The sequence below is a fragment of the Lissotriton helveticus genome, chromosome 8 (genome assembly GCF_964261635.1).
Source record: "Lissotriton helveticus chromosome 8, aLisHel1.1, whole genome shotgun sequence".
NCBI lineage: Eukaryota > Metazoa > Chordata > Amphibia > Caudata > Salamandridae > Lissotriton > Lissotriton helveticus.
The window spans coordinates 228248604-228271282 of NC_136069.1; positions in this window are offsets into that span (position 1 = coordinate 228248604).

Below are 22679 nucleotides of genomic sequence, written 5' to 3' on the forward strand. Positions count from 1 at the left end.
AACTGCAGCAATTTCTACCACCTGCTCTTGTTGACAGTCACAGACAAAAAACACCTTATTTTGGCCTTCAAGTGTTTGCAAGTGTAATGTCCTGTGAGGACCGCAAGTGTCACAGCGCACTGGGGTCTGATGTTCGAAAACCATAAATTGCTAATCACCCCAAATCTCAATTTAGGAAACACCAAAGTTGATGTATATATGTTTACTTATTGCAAATAGCGATTCAGGACCATTCGGTCTATTTAAATACTGAACAGTGCATGTGGTTCAGTCTGAATCACAATTTGCTAATCTTCCCTGGGAACTAATTAGGACCCACCCAGTTCAGTAAGTGTTTATACCTGCAGCAGCAGAGGGCAAAACGTGTTTGCCTCCCTGCCTAGCAGGCTTTCCTTTGAAGGTGGTAAGCCAGGAGCCATAAGAGGAGGTGGAGAGGAAGAGCAAAAGAACATTTAGTGATGCTGAGCTGGATATTCTGGTGGAAGGGTGTGTGGTGAGCATGGCTACCTATTTGGAAAGACTTCCATGTTTATTCGTGAGTCTCCCAAAAACAAGATATGGACCAGGATAAGTAACAAATGAATACTGTAGGAGTAACACAAAGATTGGTGGAAGAAATAAGCAAGAGGTTGTATGACCTATTCTCCGGTAAGAAGAAGTTAGCATTCAGAAGGAAGGAGGCATCAGCTACTGTAGGAGGCCTCTGTAATGATCCACCATCCACCCCTATGGAAGTGTTGGTCCAATCCAGCTTGCAGCCAGAAGCCATCTCTGTAGTATCTACTATTAATAATTCTGCCCCTGCATCAGATGATCAAGGTTAGCTGTTTACGTTTACATTTATAAACATAATGTCCCTTGTTTAAGTTATACCTAAACTTTACAAAATACGAATTATTATTTATATACATACTAGCTTACCCGTTGCGCGTTGCTGCGATCTCCGAAGTACGGAAATTCAAGGAAACTCGTCATGATAACATTCAATTTACATTGTGTCATTTTTATTGAAACTTATTCATTTTAATATGGAAAACATTTCAAAGTGTCGTTTTAATTCTATTTATTTATTCGAGTGCCTGCGGATACACGATTTTTTGTTTTTCCGTCTGGTGCGTACATCAGTATTCGAAAGATTATGAGGGCCTAGGGGGGGGCCAATATTTAAAAAAGAATTAGTCCAGAAACCTTCGCGGGAGTGTACTCAACAACTTCCCAAAGTTTCCTGGCGATCGGATGAATGGTGTTTTAATTCTATTTATTTATTCGAGTGCTTGTGGATACACTTTTTTTGTTTTTCCGTCTTGTGCGTACATCAGTATTCGAAAGATTATGAGGGCCCTGGGGGGCTGATATATAAATACATTTTATGGCCGAAAGCTTTGCGGGAGTGTACTCAACAATTTCCCAAGGTTTCATGGCGATCGGATGAATGGTGTTTTAATTCTATTTATTTATTCAAGTGCTTGTGAATACACGATTTGTTGTTTTTCCGTCTGGTGCGTACATCAGTATTCGTAAGATTATGAGGGCCCTGGGGGGACGATATTTAAAAAATGTTTATGCCAGAAACCTTCACGGGAGTGTACTCAACAACTTCCCAAAGTTTCATGGTGATCGGATGAATGGTGTTTTAATTCTATTTATTTATTCGAGTACTTGTGGATACATGATTTTTAATTTTTCTGTCTGGTGCGTACATTAGTATTCGAAAGATAATGAGGGCCCTGTGGGGCCGATATTTAAAAAGAAATTATGCCAGAAACCTTCGCGGGAGTGTACTCAACAACTTCCCAAAGTTCATGGCGATCGGATGAATGGTGTTTTAATTCTATTAATTTATTCGAGTGCTTGTGGATACACTATTTTTTGTTTTTCCGTCTGGTGCGTACATCAGTATTCGAAAGATTATGAGGGCCCTGTGGGGCCGATATTTAAAAAATAATTATGCCAGAAGCCTTCGCGGGAGTGTACTCAACAACTTCCCAAAGTTTCATGGCGATCGGATGAATGGTGTAGTAATGCATAAAGGACAAACAGACAGACAGACAGACAGACATACTTTCGTTTTTATATATATAGATTATTTTATATATTATTAAAATACGTAGTAGTGTTTAGTTTTACAAAAACACTAAATAAATGATGCTATTACATGATTAAAATGAAATTTAAACATCATTTTTAGAATAATATATTTCAGCTTTTCTTAGGGTTCTATACTATGCATTGAGGGTAATATAGTCCAAAAGGTAATGAGAAACACACTCAGAAAGCAAATACACTATTACATTTTATGGTTTTTGCCACTTACAAAAATAGTGATCATTGAACAAGTAAGTATTCCTGTAGTTAAAAAAAACAAAAAAACAATTAGTAGAAATGTGACCATTCCTACGTTTTTCAAATATAAACCATCATAAGTAAACGTTTTTATCCACTGGCCCCTGCTCAACCTACTAATAATGCATAAACTGAAACTGAGGATGTGGGCGAGACCCCATATCAGACTGAAGAGGAACACGCATAAACTGTAATAAACATTCTAACAGACATAAAGTGGAACAAGCAGTCAGTTCAATACTACTCCTTTAGTAGGGCGCACTACAAATACTGGTACCTTTAGCTGAAAATGATGATCAAAGCATTGCATCAGTACCTGTAGTGCACAGAGAAAGATGGCTTGTAAGACAGACTGAAAGGCACGAGATGCACAATATCTATGAGTCATCACCTACATCTGTACAATGTCATGTACTGGGGCAATCCGTGCTCAAAACACAACTCGAGCAGCATCTGAATAAGTGGAAGGGTAGGAAGATTACAGAGAGCCATTTTTTGAAGCCGAATGAGGTTATGAGGTTATGAAAACAAGTTTAACTATGGCTTATACAGACAGATCTGGCCACACAAATAGCTCAATTCAGCACTACTCAGTCCCCAATAAAGACACACGAACACTCAGCTGCAAACATTTGGACATTCTGTGGAAAGGCTCGCTACAATGTAATCAACTATGTGTAGAAGAACAGCCAGCATGTAGGTTGCATCAATACCCCGCAATGCTCATTTGGCAAAGACCCTTGCAAAAATTACACATACGCTTGAGGAAATGCAAACTGCTAATTTAGTAAATAGGCCACCAATGTCTGGTGGAGAAACTGAGGAAGGCTCAAGTGAGAGCAGTATGTCAGTTTGTGGGCCTTCTAGACTGAGGAGCAATAGAAGAAAGAGTGAAAAGGGACAAGGAAGGGCCACCATGCATTCTAATCTATGGCAAGCACTGGATGTCAAAGGCATAAACAGTAAATAAACGATGACAATGTGTATTAGAACTTCAAGATGATATGATTTATTTACTTTATTTAAATGGAACAATATTGTGTTTGAAAAAAACTACAATTCTGCTCGTGTGCATCGGAAAACATAATCTGTGAATAAACAGAAAAACAATATTTACTACTTTGGAAATTTTGTGCAATGTGTTTCTTTATATTAACAGATATGTTGCAAGTACATCACAAATAGTTGTTTATCACATCATCTCAATATGCTTGTTCTTGCAGCATCAGGTGCTGGATGTTGAAAGCGAGGGCGATTTCATCATTCTCTTCTGAGTCATAGGTTACTGTTTCACTGGGTAGACTACTACACCAAGCTAGGTTGTGTAACATAGCACATGTGTGGCTATAACCTTGCAGCAATGTCATATTCCAGGGCACACCCACTTTTGTGGAGACATCTAAATTTGCCTTTAAGAAGTTAAAATGTTCTCGCTGTAATGCAACTTATTTGTTTGTGGGCAGCATTGTATCTCCTTTGCCTAGGAGCTGGAATTAAGGAGTCCTATTTCACATATGCACTGTCGCCTGAACGATAACACCGCTGGTTTATTGTTTATACCATATTAAATGTAATAACATAAGGAGACAAGTAAATAGTAATTACCTAACAGACAGCTATCTTAAAAATTCCCTCTGGATAGCTGCTCATACAGTGCTCAGTGTCTAAGTATGTGGACACATATCAGAACAATATGTCATGAGTGCTCACAAGTTATTGTGCAACCAGGTCTGTGATCAGACATTTTGCTTTACATACTACTTCTATGTTTATAGAATGGTGGCTCTTTATGGTGGCTTTTGCAATACACATACTCTGTTTCAGAGGTGGGCAAGTTAAAATGTATGCACTGTCGAACAACCAAGCACTTGGGAAATGTGCTATGGCATAGAATTGTATTTTGGTAGTTTTAAACTCTGCATTGGTGCATTAAAATAATTGTGTGAATGCATTCTATCCAACATTCCTTCTATAAAATTGCAGAAAGCCCTAAGTAATTCACTTTTTGAAATTCCACCTGCCACAGCACGTTGGTAGCTAAAAGAAGCTAGCAGGTGTGAACTACACAAAACTGGAATATATGAAGGTATTGATACACTGCATTGGGGAGGCCTGCTTAATTCAGGGTCCAGTTCATTAACTAAACTCAAAATAACCTATTTGGTAAACATGTATCTGGCATAAACCTCTTCATTTAACCAGTTTGTTGCTTCGAACGTTCTGCACCAGTGCTGAATGTTCAAAGAAACGGGTGCAAAACTTAATGAATGTGTCATTTCTGGCAATGGCTTTTAACATGGCTTAATCTGTTGACATTATGCATGGCAATACAAGAGGTATTTGAACAAAACAGCCATAATATAATCATATATGTACCTTCAAATTTTGGAACGAGAGTAGCATAGATATTGCGGCTATCGCTTTTTCTATCCGATCAGTAAAGTAATTGTAAATAGGTAGAAAAGCGCTTACAATTGTTATAAAGAAGTTTTCCTTGACTGACATACATGAAATGTACTTCTTATAACATTGTTATCTATTTTGTACCCTTTTAATTTCTTTTGAAGTATTAAATACAAAAATGTTCACATACACCTTCTTTTGCTCTCATTCTCATTTAGATCACCTATGGTGGTTTATTAACATTGACCAAATATCTACTGTTGCAGTTTTTGCACTATCAGCACCAAGTGTGTAAGGCCGCTAATTGATGTTTGAAACTTTGCTTAAAATCCAAAAGCAGTAAAATCCCTTGAAGGTATCTTCACCCTACCGTACATCACAAAAAGCCTGTTTTGCGGTTGCTCACCAGCTTGTGACTGGTTACCGACTTGCAAAACGTTCGCCCTTTGGCCCTTGGAGCCTTTTTGTTCTGATGGGTAAAGAGGATGCTGAACCAGTGTAGGGGATGCTGCACCAGTACATGGGGTTCACAATTGCTGAAAGGACACTGGGATAAATGTAAGCAGATACACGCTTCCGCTACACTAATTTTTGCCACAGCAAAGGCTAGCAATTGAAAACAGAGCAGCAGGACAGTTTTTGTGGCATTTATTCATTCTTTCTGTTTTTGCAAGGGTGGTGAAGGTCTGGCGTTTCTTTCAGCTATCCTGTTGCCCTGTTTCCACAGTATATTGCGCAGCAGAACAGTTGTCTGTTGCCCTAGGTGAAATAAAATATATTTATTCTATCTCTTTGTGCTGTTTGTGATGAGGTTCTGCCTAATGTCAGTGGTTTCCCTTGCTGAAAATGCAGAACCTTGGGGCTCATTATGATTGCGGGAGAACCGCCACTGCTGGGCCGGCGGCTGCGATCCTCCCGCCATCAGAATGAGATTAACCCACCGCTAAATTAGGATGGCGGTGGGAATCACATTGGTTCCGCGGGGGACGGAAAGTCCGTCCGCCATGGTCCCGCAAGTCAGTCCTTTTCTGACTGCTTTGTGGAACCCGAAACCAGGCCATCATTGCACCGCGTGGTGCCTACCACGTTGTGCAGGGAAATGCTGTGCATGCTCTTTAAATATTGCGGACGGTGCTGTAGCCAGCACACCATCCGCAATATTGAAAGGCCAGGATGCACCCGCCATATTGATGGGCACATCCTAATTGCACTGGTGGGACCGCCGCATCTTTGGCCAGTCGGTCCCATCACTGTTATGATGGAGGTCGGACAGATGTTCCCCCACCATCATAATGAGCCACCATGTTTCTACGTTCATTCACAGCACACATAAACAGAATGATGCACACTTCGGTGTCTAATTCAGTTTTTTTATTATAGCTATGCCAAAGCATTTCGGCTCTCCTGAGCCATGATCCGACATCCAGGCTTACAACAGGGCCATATAAATAGTGCATGTGACCACTGTGACTGAAGAGATATTAGCACATTGAATTATAGGATCTGTAGTTTATCATAATATGTCTTGAATTTTATTTGTAAATTACATCTTAAATCTATCTTTTTAAATAAAAGTAATTTAATATTTTAATAACAAATAATCTTACATTAATTTATTAATTCAAAACAGGTTGTCAAAACAGTTTATAATAAATGTTTTATTTTTAGATTTTTTTTAACATTGCATTTTATTTGTTTATATTTGAACTATTTTGGATTAGTTAGTTTGGCATTATTTCCTGTGTGGTTTTGTTTTGGATTCCTCCCTCCATTGTTTTCTGTGGGAGGGTGTTGCAGTGCCTGTGGTTGGTGTGATGTTGCACTTACTCCAGCTCTGAGCTGTAGTAATTTACTACTGTTTTGATCCCTTTTTGTTTAGCTGCAGTAACTTTAGAAGTCAGTTTGTGAATAGCGATGGGCTTACTTAGTGGGTGGATGTATTTCCCTCCATAAACTCCTTCCTACCCCTCACTAAACCCCTCCTTACTCTTCGCTAAACCCCTTCCATTTAGTAATAAGTATACCTCTTTTTCCAGCCATCCCCTCCCACATTTACTACTAAGTGGTAAACATACATGTGTGAGGATTTCCACATAGGAATGAAAGGAGAGGTGGGGTGGAGATTTACACTCTTCAGCTTGTGAATAATGTTTTGTAGTACAGCTATAGTACTACTGTAGTACTTCTAAACGTAATACAAAATACAGTATGTGACTGGGCCCCAGAGTGTTTAGACTTTCACATATATCAACTAAGCATATATGTAATTTCTCCTTAAGACTTTAGCTACCGCCACCAGGGGTCAAAAACTATTTTTGATGCAAATGTGATATTATCATCTTAAGTCATTTAAATAATAGTAACTAGCAGCTACAATCTGTGGCCTTTATTCATATTCATTACAGGGTGCAAACAGTACATCTTTGAAAAAATGTACCATCAGCAGTAGGAAGAGAAACCACCATTTGTGTTAACAGACAGTTTACAACCTACTTCTCGCAATGTTAACTCAGCAATTTTACTCAATGAGCTCAGACAAATATTAATGTATATATTTAGTCCATGCATTGCAACAAGTTCTCTTATATCCAAAACATGAATACCTCTAATTAATTTTGCACTGAGAAGACCAAAATGCATTCTCTGGATATTTGATGATGCTCCTTTAATTAAAATTCTAATTTCTGTGCCATTTATTGTGCCCTGAATCAGCAGACTGAGGTCCTAAACTTGTTCTGAGATGTTGAGGGTCGCATCAATCAGAGCCTCTAGTTGATATGGAAGAACTGTCCATGCCTTTGGTTGTTGATATTTGGCAGTGATGACAGTGTACCCGTTTGTTATAGTCATAACATATCTTTTTCTCTGATTTAGAAGGATTGTGTTGCCTACTGGCTTCACTCATGTAAAGTTCTGTTTGTATAGGACACCCAAACCTTTGCACTGGCACCCTGTGTCCAAGTTGAGTCCCTGTTGTGTTATCATACATGGTAGCAGGACTCAGTGAATGTGAGTGTAACGTTGCAGAGATTAGTGGGAACAATTTTGGATTGTCCCTGGTTTTACATGGCACAAGATGGAGGTTATAGTACAGCTTGCCATGTCAGTGAAAGTGTACTGCCTGCATTCCTGAGTCGGAGGGTGTTACACTAGACAATACCTTTTCAGCAGAATGATGTAAAATTGATCCTGCATCTCAGACTTTTTTCTTACTGAGACCCGGGATGGCAGAAATCTCTATTGGACTCTAGATATCCCATGCTCTGCAAGACACAACATGTAGCTTGCTTGTGGCCTCCATCTGCAGTGGCACAAAAAAATGTAAATTGATACTTGTATAGCGCACTACTCACCCGTAAGGGTCGCAAGGCGCTTGTACGAATACCACTGTGGAACCCATCCTGGCTTTCCTTGTGAGGTGTCCACTCCTGGGCACCCCCAAGGTGGAGGCCAGGCATCCTTAGCGTTGTGGGGGCCGTTGTGGAGATTAAGCAAGCTATTGCCCAGAGTTGCAGAGTGGGGCTCCATGATTGGAACAGGCACCGAGGTGAGAATTATCAGGTCCGTGGAATTTTTTAGCCCAAGACCCGCCGAGGCGGGGAATTGAACCCTGGTCCCGGGCTAGACTTCTGCATCAGGGTCTGCCGCTCTAACCATTGAGCCACACTTCTCCACCACAAAGAGAGTCTTTCTCTTAAATCCAACCTCACCGCAGACATAGAGATCTGTTGGTGAAGAAGAGACCATGTGTAGAGTACTGTAAGTTCTTCTGAGAACCTAGACCCTCTGGATAAATACCTGCTGCAGTTCATTTGGAAGCACTACCAGTAAACCCTAACTGATTATGGACCCTGTATTCTAACTGCTGATGGGGAACTACTTATTGAGTTTCAACCTCTGTTGGATAGAGGTCATCATTACGTGTTCATCCTAGATTGAGGCGGATGGATAAAGGCGCATGGATGGATGGGCTTGTAGGCGAAGGGGTATTGGATCATATACATGGTGTGGTCTGTGAGTAATGGTATTATTTAGAGGGTTTCTTTCCATACTTACCTCTAAATTAAGCCCCTAGTATCTAGAAGAGTCATAGATGTGCCAATACTGTGTTATTCTGTATCTGAATCTCAATCTTTCTACTACCCCTTGGGGTAAGCCGTCTCTACTTGCTATCAATACCTTGGGAGAGTCAAGTGTAAAAAGGAAGTAACTTGATTATTACATTGGAACGTAATAGAATTGCTCAATGTGAAACCAGAAAACCTGGGATCCATCCTGGCTTTCACACTTGACAAAACAGTGTGATCCTAGGTAATTGTCTAATTTCACGTTGACTCCTTTTTCTTCATTATAACATAGAAGAGCACTTTGAAATACATGAGTTCAGGAAACACGCTGCACAAAACATTCTCTTGTGTTTGATTGAATAAACTATAATAACGTTCCTTCTTTAATAACATTGCAACTCTCAGCGAAACTTTCAACCTACAACAATATTATTATACAGTTCTGTGCATCCACACAAATACATATTAAATCCCATGATATCTATTTGTAATGCTTACATTGCCTACAACATTCTTATAAAGCCTGACCTATGGCATTTTGCCATCAGTTGCCTGCTCCTTAACATTACGGGCCTAATTACGAGCAGGTCAGTGTGTACTGACTGACCCGTGTGTCAACTCTTGTTTACGCCAGGGTCAAAATTACGATTTGAAAGGTATTTCACATATCCCATAATTATGGGAAAGGTATCTCTTTTTTGAAGATATGGTCCATGGTTTCTCTAAATGTAGAAAGAATTTCTGCACATTTTAGTGCCAGATTACAGGGCAGGAAACAAGAGTAAAGGCATTTACCCCAGAACTCACACTGTATACTTTTTACCCATTTAAAACAAATTAAGGGAAGGGCATTTTTAAGTCCTACTCAAACACAAGTCGTACTGTGTTATCTTGTCTTTTTGATGTGGAAATAGTTGGGCATTTCTCTGGCAATCAAGTCTTAGAAGTTCAAGTAGATATATTTGTATTGACTGCTGATGTTTCCTGCTTTTATTTCTGCCTAGCATGAGAAGGCTATAACTTTCCCAATATTATAGTAATATATTTATGTTCCAGTTCCATAGGCTAGGGGGACCTGCTCAGTCATCTCTGCAAGAAAACCATTCCCTCATTCTGGTATGCAGAATCTCTCACTTTTAATAGCTGCCATTATGTATGATTTGCGAACTTTTTTTGTCAAATCCTGCTTTATATTTGTCTTTATATGTAGGATTCTCTTTCGTAAATTGTGCCATTCCGTGTAATTGGTACCCATGGGTGCCACACGGGTTAGAGAGCTTGGTTTCCCACCCAAACCGAGTTGTGTTACAGGACTAGGTACTTGGTAACATCCCTGGTCGGCATATGAGGGCTGTGGTGGTAAGTGGGGGGGATCTTGATGTTTTTTGATGTTCCGTGACTATTGTTGCAGGTGTGTGGCAGGTTTTGGGGAAAGCATGTTTGATGGTTGACTGGACCAGTTTGAATGAAAGATAAAAGTAGACCCTCAAACTCCCTTTTAACTTTGGGTCATACATGTTGAGGGCCCGTGGCAATGAGGGATTTCTGATTCAGATTGGACCACTGCTTACAGCTGCTAGTGGGGGTCAGTGAGATGGATTTGCATGCAGGGATTTTTGAGTCAACAAATTCAACGTTAAAGAAAAAAAGTTAAAATCCTAGCAAATAATGTGTCTTTCTCATGCAATGCATGTTCAAGTCCATTTCGACTAACTCGCCTGAAGCCTCATAGGAAGCTAAGCCCTATATCGCAGTATAGATTTTTAGCTGTTATTTTTAAAAAGTGCTTTGCCCCCGCCTGTGTCTGGTTACATTTATTCTGCAAACTTGGTATTTTTCAAAGTGATTCTTTGTTCTACTGGTGTCTATATGAACTTATCTGCAAACTTAGTATTTTCCAACTGCTTTTTTGTTCTACACATGACTGTTTGTGTTTCCCTCCTAGCTTTTCATAAAGACTGTATTGAGCCTTGCCACCCATTCACCTCAGTGGCTAAAAAGAGTGTGCTTAGGAGTTTAGGAGAATGCTTAATCTGCTCTGTGGTTTTAAACTGTCCTTAGAAAGTGTATGCAGCACTCGTTTATTGGCTTGAAAAGTGATTAGTTTAAATGTGCCAAAAGTATTTCAGTGGCTTCAACATTGTCCCTTACCTGAAAAGTAGAATCTGGAAGCTAGAAAGTGTGGATTATGCCTGTCTGTATCCAAGGAGATTTCGAATAGAGGAGCACTTTCATGCCACAGCAGTCTAGGCTTGAGGTCACTTGGCTCTTATATATGTTTTCTATGGGTTGTTGCATCTGTTGCTGTGATTGGTTGCTAGAACTAGTACTTTTTTAGGACTAAAGGCCTAGGTTTTGAGTTCTGATTGGCGGTTTGGACGAGGTTTCTGAATCGCTAGAAGGGCTAGGTTTTTCTACTGGAGTTAGGGTTTAGGGCATTGACTTTGATTGGCTGTTAGGGATAGGGCTGTGGTTGGCTAATAGGGCCATATCTCCCATTGACTTAAGAGTTTTGGGTTCTGATTGGTTAGGACTAGGGCTCTATTGGCCAATAGGGCAATTTTAAGCATAGGGCTCATGGCATCTCAGCCAGGGCAGCGAGGCTAAGGGCGGAGAGGACAAGGGCAGTTGCCTGTTTGGGCCGGGCAGAGAGGACTACAGCAGTTTCCTGTTTGGGTTGGGAAGAGAGGACAAGGGCAGTTGTCTATTTGGGCCTGTTTAAGTTGGACCTAGGGCCAGAGATGCTGCCCTATTTTCACTTACGAGCTATCACCTTAAACCCTCCACATCCAGAAACATCCAAACACAAAATCTGCAAAGACTTTCTACTCATGCAACACAAACAAACCTCATACAGATTTCAATGTGTATTGAACCAGCACACAGCCCCACAAACCACTCCTACACACAATTCTAACACTATGGCACCTGCATTCTCACACAAAACAAAACCTATACCACCAACACATCCACACATCACCAACACAACACCACATTATACATAAGTTTAATGCATGCAGATACACACTCTCTGTTCTAACAAAATACCAGTGGTATCCTCTACTTGCTCTTAACAGAACTGCTTTTATCATGACAAAACCTATACTCAGCCTTTTATTACGCCACCAAGATCTGCCTCCTCTTTTTACCAATTACCCACAACCATTCAATCCTTACACACCACTCTGCCACACACATTACCTATTCCAGTGATGAAATCTAACACAAACACTCATAACACTTGTCCGCCACCTCTTGCACTCCACATACTCTTCTTCAAGACACATCACCACCCCTTTACTATTCAAATACCACTCACCAGCAGTACTGCACATACAAATCTTTCACAGAAAACGACTTCATCAGTAGCTCCTGTCACTACTCCACACAATCAAAACACACAGATCTGAGCTTTACTCTGTCCTACCATCACCCTACACCTTTATCAATCTATCCTCTATCTTCACTCTCTCATCCCAACCACTTTCTACTACTATAATCTCCATAATAACACATCATAGACTCTTCCCTTCTCTACTCCTCCTGTCTCACCTTAAACATTGGTTTACCAAGCACAGGGGGGCAGAGGCAGAGCGGCCCATATACCAACATGGCAAACGCACTCCCCTCGCATCACACGCAGCAGAGGCAGAAACCATCAATAGAGCAATCCCCAGATACTCCCCAACCTGTAACATCAAGCATTAATGATATTGTAGTAAATCTTTCATCATATACACTTACTACAGATGAATCTCGAGTGCTTAATAAAGGCCTGGGTTTCGTTCCGACCCCCCACCACGACTCTTTTAATTGTCGGAAAGAGATGTATGAATTGATGAGAAAAATCAAAATACACAAATTCTTTAGTGATAAAGAAAAGGAGACGCCCTCTATGTTCTCCACTGATCTACGAAGACCATCAAACTTTTGCCTTTCGAGTGCCACAGTAGGCCCAGAGGTGATGGTTTTCGGGCAAAAAGTGTTGAGTGACATAGAAGCCCTTGAACAGACGTATGGACAGAACCACCAGAACAACATGAGCAAAGCGGATTGGCTGGCTGTCAAGTCCTTACAGGACAATAAATCGATCACAATTAAGACAGCCGATAAGGGCAGTGCGGTGGCGGTACCCAATGCCAGTGACTATGACGCCGAAGTCCTCAGGCTGTTGGGTTCACGTACAAATTACCATCCTCTAATGAGAGACCCTACACCTGATTTACAACAGACCATCAAAACCTGGGTGGGGGAGGCGCTGGAGAAGAAGTGGATTACCTATAAGGAGGCAGATTTCTTAGTAAATTCGAAACCAAGAACCCCGGCATTTTACATCTTGCCAAAGATCCACAAACCCCAGCGCCCACCCCCAGGTCACCCCATAGTGTCAGGCATCCAGTCCGTACTGGAGCCCTTGTCCCAATTTTCGGATTTTTTCCTCAGAGAATCAGTGATTAATCAACCCTCATTTGTACAAGACACCACTGATGTTTTGAATATCTTACAAACATTGGAGTTTGATTCCACGAACCAGTATATAGTGACGATCGACATCGAGTCACTATATACCAGCATACCTCAAGATGCCAAGCTGGTGGCAGCAGCTCGTGCTCTTGGTGGTATGGACTGGTTTTATGATACCCCCCAGTCTTTTGTTTTGAAATGCATCGAATTGGCATTAACCAGGAATTTTTTCGTGTACCAGAACCAACTATATCTGCAGGTGTCTGGGACCTCGATGGGGGCCACCTTTGCCCCAAGTCTGGCCTGCATTTATGTGGGCCAGTTTGAGGAGAATGTCATTTACCATCCTGATAATCCCTTCAGAGAGAATATTTCTCTCTGGAGGCGATATATCGATGACATTCTCTGCATTTGGACAGGGCCCGAAGAGCGGCTCACGGATTTGTTTTCATGGCTGAATCAGTCGGACGAAAGTCTACGGTTTACGTGGACTTATAGCAATTCCAAGGCTGTTTACTTGGATATTGACATTACAGCTATGGATGGCATTTTGGCCACCAATGTACATCAGAAGCCTAGCGACAGGAACTTCCTGTTACACTATCAATCATTCCATCCCAGGGCCCTCCGGGATAATCTCCCCGTTGGGCAGTTTCTGCGTTACCGACGGAACTGCTCCACGACAGAGAAGTTCGTTGAACAATCCAATGAGCTTGTGGGTAAGCTCAAAATGAGGGGCTACCCGGGTAAAACTATTAAACAGGCAAGGAAACGTGCAATGAATACACCGCGTGAAGCCTTGCTTCAACGCAATGTAAAAACTAAATCTGAATGCTTACCAGTGGTAACCACCTTCGACCCTTTGGCAACCAAGGTTAGGCAAATAGTCAGGAAACATTGGTCTATTCTTAATACTTCTACCAGTAAAATGCCCCCACCACGGTTTGCCTTTAAACGAGCGCCCAGCCTTAAGGATAAGTTGGTACACACACGCTTATCAAATGTATCTGTCCCCTCGACTTTACCATCCGGGCACTATCCTTGCGGAGGGTGCTCTGTTTGTGCACTTACGAAGGCCTCCAAAAGTGTGATCCTCAATAGTGGACGCGAGTGGTTTCTCACGAAATTCAGCAACTGTAATTCCACCAATGTTATTTACAGATTGACGTGTAGTTGCGGCCTACATTACATAGGACTTACATCTAGGAAGGCCAAAGTGCGGATACAGGAACATCTTAGCACTTTAAAAGCTAAAAAACTGACAACGAGGCTGGTTCAGCATTTCATTGAGAAACATCATGATCCCAAGGAGCTCAGGTGGACCGTGCTCGAGAGGGTCCTTGGGGACACACAACATTGAACAGATTCTGGCAAAAAAAGAGGCGAGATGGATTTTTTCTGAGAAAAGTGACAAAATTGGACTCAATGACTTTATAGAGTGGAACAAGGTCAGTAGCCGTTAACGTGCCATCCAGCGTGCCCTGGCCATGAGGGATTTATTGCCCCACATTGTGACTTATATATATTTTTTCACAGTGGGAGAGATACATACACGAGTCCTTTACAGGCTTTGAGAAGGAAATAGGAAAAAGACTTCTGAGAAGATGTGCGTTTCAGCGCCCTTGGAGCCTCTTTCCGGGTGTTTAAATAATGTTTGAATTATTTTTAAACATCATCACTAACATTATGTGATTACGCTGGTATTCGTCTGTCTGGTACTGGTGTTGAGCACTTGCCACTGCCATTGTTCATTTAGTACTTATGTTTTGAACATTGTGATCGTAAGCTTGTGGTAGTACCAATTAAGAGGATTTTATGAATTCTATCGAGAGGTGATGGAAAGATCACAACGTATCGATAGAAAGGATGGGGTTTCCCTCGGTCGTGTTATATGGGTTTGTGAAACATATTTGGCATTGGAGGTTAGATATAGAACTCACCATCCTTTCCCCATTCCAAGATGGCGCGTATTTGGAACGAGCCAGATCGCGGTCACGTGTCCGCTGCGCTCGCGTAATTGGGCGTTAGACGCCAGACGCTGTTTATCTTGGAGGCGAGTACAGGGACCGGGGCCGGATGATTGATCACACATCGAGCCCGAGGTCGCGGTAAGAGGCTGAGTGTTTTGTTTGAAAGGGTATGTGAAGCCGCTCGAGTGCGGAGGGCTTCATATGTGTTCAGCTTCAGAGGAATAACAATAGGGTTCCTAACTCGTACGTATTATATGTAGCGAGTTGAGGATCTTCATTTTTAGTAATAGTGGTGTACGAAACCCTACGTATGAACGGTGGGGCACCCAACAACATTGAACATGTTTGGTAATGGAATTGCTCTGCCTTTTAATCTGACCACAGGTGACACAGACCCGTGGTCGATCAGCAAGTGGACGCGATCGTACGACGCGTTTGTCTTTGTGAGGTTGCCGGTATGCAGTAGTTACACAACCAAAAGGTATACTGGTCGTATCACCTTGAAACACTGATGTGTAGTACCATAGTATCTTTGGAAGAACTCTGAAAGAGATTGCAGTTATAACCAGTTTTTAATCCCTTCTGTTTTGTGTAACCACCACAGGTTCTGGTATTAATCCCACTTGAAAACAATGATCTGGATCCCTAGCCCTGACGAAGTTGCTTCAAATTGATTACAGCAACGAAACATGTTGGCTAGTTACTATTAATGAGTGACTTGATATGAGTCAATTTTAATGTGGAAAGGCTTACAGCAAGGAATAAAGAATATGGGTGGCAAGTAAGCTTTACCAATTTTTACTGGTGAGAATTACGTCCTTTTTTCTCACGGGATCCTTGAACACACACACGATTTTCACACACATAGGAAGTGCATTCACATCTAGGTTGTCACTTCCTATCTCTGTCTCTGTTTTTGTTTTCACTGGGGCGTGGATCTGATGCACTATATATACACATCTCTCCACTGGAAAGAAGGTAACCGATGATGAGAAGCGGGTCGCTGGCGAGTACCAGTCAGTGTTTCCCCCTTGGTGTTGCTACCGTGAGGTGCCTTCTTTCCTCTTCACATTTTTCTTTGTGACAACAGGTTTGTGGATGGTGGTGTATTATTTCTTTTTAGAAACTGGATACACTGCAGCCTAATGACCAACTGATTTCATTGGTTCATACAAAATGATGTCCTAAATTAATTTGACACTTTTTGGACTGCTAACTACAAACTTCTTAGTGTGTATCTCCGTAGGGACAGCCAACTATTGTAATTAATTCATTGAGCAGGGGGCTGGCTGTTCTTATACTCCTGTTGTATTGATGATTACCACTATGATCTCCCAAACAATCTTACTAAATTCTTTCTCATGTTATCTCTCCTTTGACCCATCCCAAACCTAATCTTTCTCCCTAATCCCTTTCTACAAGCTCTTCCTGCCTCCATCTCTCCTTTACTCATCTCAGACTTACTACAGTGATCTCGCAATTAACACTTCTGGTTTTCTTCCCTCTTCTATCCCTCCATTATTCTATTCAATCCAACTAAAAGCCTTGCATGTCCTCTGCTCAAATTAACTTGTAACTCTCTAAACTAATACTATACCCATATTTCCCTACACTAATCCACCACTAATCCTTTTGGGTTCTGGAGTAGCGTGCTACTTGCCGAAAAGCGCTTCGACACCTCGTCCGGAGTAGTAAGCACTATATAAATACAATTACAAAAGCCATTTCCTTCATCGTACCCACATCTTTCTTTTCACAGTCAGATGCACTTTGATTACTCTATCTTTTGAAGAAGTTGCCCTCCTGTGTTTGACCTCTGGTCTTTTACCCACTATGCTTGGGTGAAAATATGGCCAAACAGCCAGAGCTGCTGACCTTGGCTCTGGGGTGCCAGGGACAAGTCCTGGACTTGACTCAACGGGCCCGATTCACAGAACTAACTTAAGACAAAATCCTAAACTTACTACCATTTTGGTATTCACCGAAGGCACTTACTCATTTTGGTATTCACAGAAGGCTCTTACTCATTTCGGTATTAGCAGAAGTTAGGAGTCCTAACTTTAGGTCTCCTAAATGCCTTCTATGAATACCGAAAGTCATAAAGTTAGAATTTTGCTCAGTTTAGGAGTCCTAAAGTTAGGAGTCCTAACTTTACTACTCTTAAACTGAGAAAAATCCTAACTTTAAAACTTTTGGTGTTCACAGAAGGCATTTAGATGTCCTAAAGTTAGGAGTCCTAACTTTACTACTCCTAAACTGAGAAAAATCCTGACTCTGGAAACTCACCCAGGCCAGAACAACACTCTGCGCCGGCTCTGACCCAGATAGCCAGTAAGCCACTGCTAAGCAGTAAACTGTTTAGGGGAGGTTGATGATACTAAGTTCAAAGGCAGGGCGAGGGCCGGACAGGGCCTTTAAGTTTAAACACCGGCCGGCCTTATATCGTGATAATGTGTACGGTACTACGGCGTTGGCGGACGCTATTAGGCCAGGCCTACCAAGGCACAGTGCATGCATATTCAAATGCGAATCTTGTGAGGATACTTCAAGGGGCAGGGCCTTCTAACAACTTAAGATAACCCTGACTGGCGGCGGCCCTATTGTGATACATTAAAGCGTACATTGGCGTGGGTCCGGGTTATGTGTACGCACTGCCGGCCGGCGGCCGCTACTAGGCCAAGCCAGCTGAGCCCAGGCAGGAGCATGCACAGTCTTAACTAACCTATCCTATTGTGATATAATGATGCTGCTACTTAAGATAGTACTTACGGTTACACTCGTAGTGGTCGGCCGGGTTTGCGATGCACTGTTTTTGTTAACTGATAGGCCACATGGTGGTACTGCTTGTCCTCAACGTGGTCAGGCTCCTCTAACTCATGGGGGTGCGGGGGTGCCGAAGCGTGGAAACTTGCAAGCGTAAAAAATCTGCATGCAGCGTGCACACAGTCAAATTCACCCTACCCAATCAATGTCTGACTCCCGCCCAGTACTGCTCCCAGGTCCTGCACACCCCACGACACCAGCAACAGTCCACTGAACTAAGGGCCGCACCCGCGCGCCGCCGCCATGATGAGGGCATCACATGATCAGTATCATTATGATTAATGAAAATTCAGTAATCACTTTGCTGTTGCTCCGGCTCACATTCACACTCAACCGAAGCACACTGGACTCAGCTTTCGGATCCTGTCCGCGCTACACAGATCGGTGGGCTATCATTTTGGCACACATCATTGCAATCTACACATTGGGGCAATTGTTACCCCTATGATTATACTCTGGAGAAAGAGAAATTGAATATTTATAATCAGCGACTGTTTGCACATATTCTGGGATTTACTGTTCTATTTCACGTCTAATACAGAGCCCTGACGAAGTTCAAACAAACAAAACGTGTTGGCTGTGGTGCAAATTTTAAAGAATCTAACTAATGGAATAAAGGATACTTTAAATACATTTTTCTTTAACTTCATCTCTGGTGCACCGTCTTTATCCTCACTATAACATCATATGTGACAACGTGCAGCCAGTTGTGCAGACGCGTGTAGACCCGGCCCTGAAAAGTAAGTGCCGGTGCTAAGCACCGGAAAGCAGTGGCACAAATTAAGCACTGGTTGTTACCTCATGTGAGGTGTTGGACTGTGTGTTACGGTTGGGCACATGAGAAGACTCCTTCTTCTGAAGCTTCTCTGACTTACCTGTTTTGGTTATACCCTGTGAGGGGTTGCCTCATGAGAGGTGTTTGGATTGTGCGTTACGGGTGCGCACATGAGAAGACTAATTCCTTTTTAGCTTCTCTGGATTTACCCTTGTTTTGGGAAAATGAGAATGCTCTTTAGCTTGATTTACCCTTGGTTGGGAAGAAGAGAATGCTTAATAGCTTCTCTAGATTTACTCTTGTTTTTGGTTGAGGTATTTGTATCACCCTGTGGTTTGGGGTTGCAAAATTACCCTGATAGTGTTACGTCTTGAAGCTTTGTGTTATTCTTGAAGCTCGTTGACTTTTTGTATGTGTGTATGTCCACCTCCGCACATTTTATTTATAGCTAGTCATATTGCATGTATGTACAATGATCTCGCATGCTTGTATTTTTACAATTCTGATTAGGGGGGGATGTGTTATAATCTAGTAAGTGATTAATGCATCCTCTCTGTTGTTGCCCTTTGCTTTGCTGGTCAGTCTATGTGATGTCATCAGAATGTTGAGAGTGTTTGAGTGGAAGAAGTAATCAGTTGGTGTGGAAGGGCTGAGCGGCAAGGAGGATGCTCCTGGTGAGGCATTGTCTGAAGCATAGTATGAGACATAACTTGGATCCTATCTGAAGAATAAAGCTGTGATCCTAATATACATCACTGGAAGATGTATCTTTCATTTTAATTGTAACAGTCTCTGCCCCATCATGGCTACTCTCATTGGAACGCTCTCCATCTGTATCCGCCTAATGTTACAGACATCAGATATTTCCAAAAGCAGCGGAAGACCCATATTTGTCTCTGAACTTTTGTATCTTGAATTACTTTGCCTCTGTTTCTCTGTACGGTCTCTATTCCAAGTGTTTCATACTGAATGACTTTCCCCACCGACTGCCTCCCCCCTCCATGCCCTTGATATTTATATACCTGTGCTCTGTATTATCCTGTAGTCTCACAAGCGTGTTGTAGGAAGCCTAAGTAAGTACTTATTAAGTACTCAGTCAATCAAGAAACAATGGGCCAGATGTAGGTAGAATTGATTTACCGATTCTTAATTACCGAATTTTACCGATTCGGTAATTAAAAATCGGTAAATCAGAGGGGTGGATATGTAGGTATTCCAGATGTGCTGGAACACCGAATCGGAAAGAATCGGTATTTACCGATTCGGTAAATACCGAATCGGTAATGCCCATTCATTCCTATGGGCTTTGAAGCCCATAGTAATGAATGGGCATTACCGATTCGGTATTTACCGAATCAGTAAATACCGAATTTCACAAGGGTGCAGGGGGTGTCACTTTGACACCCTCTGGCCCCCCCAAAACAGGCTCGGGTGCCATGTGGCAGGCATACATGCCCCAAGGGCAGGTCTGCCTGTCATATGGCAGAGGTGTGCATGCACACATGTGCATGCACACCGGAATCGGTATCTTACCATCGAATTGGATTTGATGGTAAAATACCGATTCAGTAAGGCTTGTGGGACTCAGAAGAGTCCCACCTACATCTCACATTTACCGAATCACTAAAAATGCCGATTTGGTATTTTACAGAATCGGTAAATTTACCGAATCGGTAAATTTACCGATTCTGTAAAAAAGGGCCCTACATACCAATTCTTGATTACCGCTCGGTAACGGCCGAAAATACCGATTTTCGGCCGTTACCGACTGACCTACATCTGGCCCAATATTCGGTTTACTTAAAAACTATACAAGTACAACATCATCAATCAAAACATCATCCTTTAAATAAACGTAAAAATATCCCATCCAGTTCATAAAACAATTTCATGAAAGAATTTTAAAATTGGTCATAATTCAAATATCACCTATAACTCTTCTCTCTCTTACTGCCCCCGCAAGAAAACAGGCAGCTGAGTAGCAGACCCTCATATTCGGTAAAAGCTGTAAATACAAGAACGCTGGCCTAACGTGTTTACAAATAAGCATCTTCAAAATAGGGTGAATATAACAATGCCATAGTGCTCTCTACATTGAGCAAAACATAATAGAGTGCAAAGTGTTGTACGGAAACATTGTCACATCTACAAGGAGAAATGTCAGAATCCTTTGTTCATCCCGACGACATGCTCTATATATGATGAAAGAGATTTATCCTAAATCTAGTAAGAAGATATCTGTGAAAGTATGATAGCCCAGCACCTAAATATGGCTTCAATTGACGAAGTAGTTTGAATCATGACAGAGTGCCTTGCAGACTTTCATCATCACCCTTGCTTCTCTCTCCATCTGCCTTCCTTGAATAAAAGCTTCAGTATTCCAGGTCACGTCCACCTTGGTGATTTTAGATGGCTGGTTAAGGAACTGAGGGCGACCAAGAACCTTACAATTCACTCCATACATTTCAGCCGTGGTATTGAAAGTGCATTAGTGAGCTCGAGACAATCCCTCAGAATGAGATAGTTTAACACTGTATGAGTTTTAGCCCAAACCTTCAGCCACAGAAACAAAGGGCGTAGCTGTATCACATCAGATATAAAGGCGGCTCCTCCGCAATAGCGGGGGAGCGTCGCCCCACTGCTTGGCTCAGAGCCAGCAAATATAAATTAAAACTATGTCCCTTCATCGTTTTAATTTACATTTGTCAGTTCTTAGCCAGCACTGTTGGGAGGGGAGTGGCGGAGGTGTGTGAGGGAGTCAGAGGGCTAGTGCACTCCACTCCATAAGTGCTCATGTGTGTTTGCCCGGCCGCCGCAGGCCGACCAAAATACATGTGCGCTCTTAGGTTTTCGCCAGCCCAACTGCATTGAGCAGGGCGTCTTTTCTGCCTCCTCAAACCAATCCCGCAGCGCAGGGATTGGACAGGGAGTCTGTATCAGGGGCTGCTGGGACCAGCAGATAGGACGAGGAGAGGCGGCTCAAGGAGACGCGAAGCTGGAGTTGCCAGTGTCAAAAGATAAATTTAAAAATATATATATATTCAATCCCCCCTTACCCCGCCACGCCTCCCACAAGACACTACCTGCCTCACCACACTTCATTTATGGCAGACAAGAATTCTGCATGAATCACTTCTGACGCTACACTATTGGGTAGAAATAACAGCCTTATCGTGAATTTATTCTCCTCTCTTTGGAGCAATTGTACAGAGACATATTCCCAGATGTCACATAGATAGGTGGCAATAGAAATACATTTAGCATTATATATTTTAATCATAGCTGCTATAGCTTTATAACCTAAGCACTTAGCAAAGTCAACATAAATAATAAGTAATTCATAAGTTATTGAGCAGCTGTTAATTGCTGCCTTCTCAATCTGCATACAATGAAATATGGCTGATGAAGAACTGCTGCGAAACATAAGTAATACTGGAGTTGGCCTGCTTGGGCACTTAGTTCAATAATCATAATGGGCCATGGAAAGCGGGTACTTTTTACTAGAAAGGCAATGGACTTTGTGCCACATAGCAGTTGACGGAAACCTGAGTGATTCAAAAGGCATTGACCAACTGACAATTTGTCTCAATTGAATATATATATATATATATATATATATATATATATATATATATATATATATATATATATATATATATATATAATATATATATATATATATATCACGGAATCCACAGCGTCAGTGAAGGCAATCCTGTCCCCACCAAACCAACGCAGACACGGACCAGCAGTAGGTGCAAATTTTATATACATTGGACTGGATGATCGGAAAAACCAAAATGTTCCCGCCCCCCCACACCACCGGCCCGGCAT